This window comes from Alexandromys fortis, unplaced genomic scaffold (assembly GCF_014885135.2).
Source record: "Alexandromys fortis isolate MF-2015 unplaced genomic scaffold, M_Fortis_MF-2015_v1.1 scaffold_206, whole genome shotgun sequence".
NCBI lineage: Eukaryota > Metazoa > Chordata > Mammalia > Rodentia > Cricetidae > Alexandromys > Alexandromys fortis.
Genome location: NW_026068097.1, coordinates 1,198,197 through 1,204,226, shown reverse-complemented (window position 1 = coordinate 1,204,226; position 6,030 = coordinate 1,198,197).

The following is a 6,030-nucleotide window of genomic DNA, read 5'->3' as shown; positions in this document are numbered from 1 at the left end:
CATGGTTAGTCTTTATGGTCCACTTGACCAGATTTAGACTCACCTGAGAGATACAACTCAGGATATGTGAGAAAGAGCTTGATTATCTAGGGAAGGAAGGCCCAACTGGGTGTAGTGGAACCATCCCATTCGCTGGAGTGCAGGGCTAAATAAAGAGGGAAAGGAGAAAGATGGCTGAGCATCCTCAGCCATCTGTGTCTGTATCTGACCCATGGAGATGAGCGCAAGTAGCCCCCCGTTGCCATGCCTTTCCCGCCTTCATGGACTGCACCCCCCAACTCTGAGTCACAATGGAGACTTCCTTCTTGAATTTGCTTTCTGTTAGGTATTTTCTTATAGCAATAAAAAAAGTAAGATATAAAGCCAGTTTGTAGAGAAACAGCACACAAAGACAAATGCAGATGAAAAGCTGGAGATGGCGGTGTGGGGGGGGGCAGCCTCTAAAAATGCTTCAGTGGAAAAATACTGAAGCACACACATGCTGTGTTCAAGGTCTCCCAGCTAGCACTCGACACGATGGGCATTTGAAGCCAGGCCACTAGAGTTTCCAATCAAAAAGCAAAATAAAGGGGCTCTATACATAGTAAGCATTCAATAACAATCTACACCGATGAGCAGAACCATGAAGTGTGCCCCTTCTGCTTGTGTGGGGGATGTGGTCTGCTAATCAACCCCCACCTGGCTGCCAGGAGGCCCTGGGTCGTCCCAACAGTTTCTCTGCCCTCCCATGCTTTTTCTTTATTCAGGACTGCAGTCTCCTTTTCCTCTAGTCCCCTCTCGTCGCTTTCCCTGGGTGCTGTACAGGAGGAAGTACTGTGCAAGGAAAGACGTCTACACTGCTCTTAGTCACTCTTTCCTCAGGGCTTTGACAGGGTCACAGAGATGCTCCCGGAGTCACTAGAATAATATTAGGGACTAGAAACACCAAATATGTGCATGGAACAGTCTGAACTTAGCTATCTGACCATTTGAAAAGAGGACTGGTCAAGGAGAAATACCTTCCAGCACTATGGGGTTGGAGAGATGACTCCGGTATCAAGATCAGGTACCGGCTGGAGAGATGGCTAAGGAGTTAAGAGCACTGGCTACTCTACCAAAGATCCTGAGTTCAATTCCAAGCAACCACGTGGTGGCTCATAACCATCTGTAATGAGATATGGTGCCCTCTTCTGGCCTGCAGGCATACATGCAGGCAGAACACTAAATATATAATAAATGAATAAATCTTAAAAAAAAAAAAAAAAAAAAGAAGCGGGTCCTACTTTGATAGAGAACCTGAGTTTATGTCCCAACTTCCTGCAACTCTAGCTCCAGGGGATCCAACACCATATTCTGTCTTTCTTGGGTACTGAATACACGCTTAGGAACTCACAAAACACACATATACAAACAATTAAAAATAAACCTTTAAAAACAGAGCAGAGTAAAATGTATAAGGAATTGGACAACCGGAACTGAGGGCTGTTGAACTAAGATTTGGCCACTAAAAGTGTGTCATAGAAGAAAACTATTGCAAGTCCCTGTCACACGGAACTGTGTGCCACCCTGCCCTCCTCTCCATGATGGGCTGTATCTCCTTAGACTATGAGCCAGCCAAATAAGGCCTCTTCCTCCCTTAAGTCATTTCTTTGTGAGCTATTGGGTTGCTGTGATGAGAAAGGTAACTCATATACTTGTCAGTCTGAAAAGTGGTACCTAGGGTTCTGCTCCAAGCTGAAGATCTGTGGAGGCTGTTCCCCATTCCCTGGCATCTTCTCCACAGGGAAGATGCCTTTCCTAACCTTTCTCTTCCCACCTGAAAGAGTCCTAGCATATGGGGCCTTTTCATTGCTGCTTCAGCTTGGGTTATATTGCAGGAAACCATAAGGAATCTTGTCCACCTAGTCCCTTTTCATTTTTCTTTGACACACACATACACACTCTTTCTTGGCTCCCCCTTTTCTGTTTACAAGGCCTGTTTCCAACTCCTGTCTATATAACTTTTTTTTTTTTAAATCTTCAGCCTTCCAGGATTCTAACTTGGGTCCTACTGGCCTCCTGAGTGGCTACTTTCCCACTCCACTCTCTCATGACCTTCCTTGGCACACTGTCAAGCAGGCAGCAGTAGCTTTTAGTGCAGCAGCTCTCAACCTTGGGGTCAAACAACCCTTTCACAGGGGTCACCTAAGACCATCGGAAAACACAGACATTTACATTATGATTCATAACAGTATCAAAATTACAGTTATGAAGTAGCAATAAAAATAACTTGTTGGTTGGTGATCAGCATAGCATAAGGAACTGTATTACAGGGTCGCAGCAGTAGGAAGGTTGAGAACCACTGCTCTAGTAGGTTTCTGCCACAGACCAGGTCCCCATCTAGGGATGACAGCACCCTCCTCATCCTCACTCCTGCAGATAATGCCTTGGCTTCAATTGGGGAAAAAAGGTGAGCTTAAGTGAAATTTACACACAAAAATATTTTGCTATGGGTACCATCATTGTACTGGTGTCACAGTCCAAAGGTAATGCTGTATTTCCAGCCTTCCCCTGTTACATGAAACAAGATTCATTTACTTGTTCAGTAGAGCCCATCTGTCCACACAAATGGTGAAAGGGACAGACAATAACCTGTTTGCGCTAGGTGTTAGAAAAGGAGCCCACTGCTTCGTGCATTGACTGCCAGGGGACCAGATTTTATTCTCCTACACTTGTAAAAGTCTAACAGGTATAAACCAGTCGTTAAAATGCAAGGCTTCGAGCACTGGCATAGCTCCTTGGGTCCAAACATGTCTGTTGCCACATCTGAAGGGAAAGAAGGTGAAGAGGTACCACAGGGGCCTTGGATGAAGTCACATGTACTTAGACTTTTTACTGGTGTGGTTTTCCTTCCATTAAGCCCTGCTGCCTTTTCAGCAGTACTTTGCATAACAGGAAGTGATGGCTGCAGTCATCACATCACCACATCTTCACAGCAAACGATTGCCAGGGGAGGTGAGCAATTGCCTAGAACAGAACAGGCAATAACCTCTCTGTTGTCGTATGGATTGAAAATATGGAGGAACCAATTCATTTCCGGACCTTTGGATCCAAGTTGAGCTCTCTGCAGTAGAACTTACTTCCTCATTTGCGTCTGTCTTGGGAAAATGTATGTGAGATGTCAAAATGCACAGTGCGAAGACACAGATCTCTTTCCACAATATCCACTGGAAGCTGGTCAAATAAGACACAGAAGTGTTCACATGAACACTTGAGAACTTTCTGAAAGGCCAGTCAACATAGTATGAAGTGGTATTGGACAAGGTTAGCATAAGTCAATAGCCCGACTGTGCCAGGGGAATAGTTACACTGACCTGCAGAAGGCTCTTTTTCATGTATGTGCTCTTGTGAGACAGGACACACACACACACACACACACACACACACACACACTCCTAAATATAACCTGCTCAATCTGTATAGTGTTACTTGTACATTTATGTTTCAGGCCTGACCATTTGGTATTGGATAAGCAATTGGTGTGCTCCTCCTTAGGGAAGACTGTTCCTCCCACTCTCTGCATTCCTTAGTTACCTGTGGTTCTTTGTGTGTGGTTTTCTAGGCTGGGAGATGATTTTGCTTTTTATCACATTTTCCCAAACAGCATGTATGAATTCATAAGCACACAGACACATATTGGTACACAGTAGTCCCTGCCCTCGTTTTCTTGAAGAGGTACACTCCCACATTTGCATGCGCACACACTTGTGCACTCCCTTAACCTTATCTCTTGGAGGGATTTTTCTTCTCAGGACTGGATCCTGAGGAGCAGCTGGAAGAGAAAGGCCACAGGCAGGCAGCTGGCTATTTACTCTCTTATCCTCCCTCTCCCCTTCCTGACCTTCTGCTGGTATCCAGGGCTTTGCTCATGCTAAGCACCACTCTACTACCAAGCAACCCTCCCGACCCTGTCCTTTATTATTAGTATCCAAAATACCGACCTGCTTCTGTGTTTCTTTTTCCTATTGCATCTGCATTTTTCCATTCCCTTTAGTGTTTCTTTTCTTTTTTTTTTTTTCAATCTAGTGATGGAAAAGGAAAAGGGAAAAACCCTTAGATTTCTCTCATTTATTCATCAATGTACTTAAGTTATTCAATTAATGTTGGGAGTGCAGCTCCCACGTGGATGGGGTCTGGTTTCCAATTTCTCACACTGGGGTCCACTGGTCACAGGGGCGGGGCACACAGACTGCCTGAGAGGAGTTTCTGCTTAACCTTTAGGCTTTTGCCTGAAGGAAGCGCTATTGCGGCCCAATCAGAGAGCAGCCCTGCCGGCCCCTCCCTCCAGCTGTTTGGGAAGGCCTCAGGGAAATCTGACCCTAGCTTTCTGGTGCCTGAACTGCCTGGGGGGATCTCTGGAACCTACTGGCTCTATCTGGTCTTGGCAAGCCCGGGCTTAGCTCTCCCGGGGAACAACCCCTTCAGTTTTTGTTCTGCCCACGGGCCGCCAACAACTCAGCACTCAGCCCGCTGGGCAGAGCGTGGCTATTGGATTGTGGATTTGTCACAACGCGCAAGTAATGCGACAGGACCATCTCAAAGCACTTGGGCCAGAATTTGTGAGCTTTGGACTTGCCATGACATATGGATAGGCTTCTTCTTATGACGATGTTATAGAATTTATAGATAAAAACTTGTGCTCCAAGCCAGGTCCTTCGTGCCACCAATCCTTACTAAGCATTTAATAATGAAAAGCAGAAAAGGGAAAGTTATTAAACATGGCCACATTGAGGAAACAGATGAAGCAATCAGGGAACCCCCAAGTCTGCTTTTGGGGTCCTGGAATGAAATTAAAGTTCAAAGAGAAGGCCGAGTACAAGCACATTTAAGCAATCTTGGACAGGGTGCAATTGTATCCTCTCCTCCACTAGCCATCCTTGTCTGGGCTTCTCAATCTCTACCTGTAGGGTAGTCTGACAAGTGTTAGAACTGTGAAGTCTCTTTCAGAGAGATAAACTCCCCCCTCTGGCAGGGGCCTTTTCCTTTTCCCAGCATGAGACTCCCGGGGAAATTCCCATTTTTTTTTTTTTTTTTGGTGTTCATTGCTTTGATAATCTTATAGTCAGATTGAGAAACATAAATCTCTCCTTAGAGTACCTACCTTTATTTCTGCCAGGTTTATTAAACTTCAAACCAAATAATGTGGGACTGAGATCGAAGTCATACTTCTATTGGGTGCGCACTGTACTTTCTTTACTAGGGCTCTACTAACACGGTCCATGTCTGGTGGGCAAGAACAGCTCTGATCCGTGGACTCCAGGTATCCTCTGGTTCCTTTATCAAGAGCCTTCCCCCTAACTCTAAGATCCTAGTTTAACTATGCGGAATATAGAGCCAAACAAGGTAGCTTTATGGAATTTCAGAGTACACAGAGGATTAAGACTTCGGAGGCAAGGGGAGGTAAGACCTGGAATTTTTCTTAGCTTGAGATTTCCAACACATAAAATGAGAGTGGTATACCGCTTGTAGAGACTCTGAGCTGACTGTAAAATGAAGCAGGTAGACATTCACTTCGAGGAAACGGTGGTAAGTAAAATGTGGAGTTCATTGCTTAGGGGATCCTGAAAACACAATTTTCTATATTAGCCTTTCCTCCTTTAAATTTTGGTCTAGAAGTGGAACCATGATTTTTCACCAAAGGGTGTGTGTCATGAGTTTTTATTTTCAGAAAAAAAAATACCCAGTCTCTATTACAAACACTGGAGCCCAAGATGGCTCTCATCTTTTATTGCTGTAGGTGGTGAGAGCGCTTTTCCCTGTTGCTGGCAGCCCAACTTCACAACCTGACACAATTGGCTAGTTGGCACAAAGGGGAAGAAGAAGTTTCAGTAAGCCTGAGTCCTTGTTGGACTAACTCCCTTTGCTAAAATGAAAACAGATGAATCCCACTCCTCACATGGTGACTGTATGGTGGGGCTTATTTTTGTTTTCCTTGTATCTCAGTTTTTGAAAGGCCATATTGTGTAGACATAGACTTGAGAAAGTACCAGCAGGTCTTTCAAGTGTTGCTGT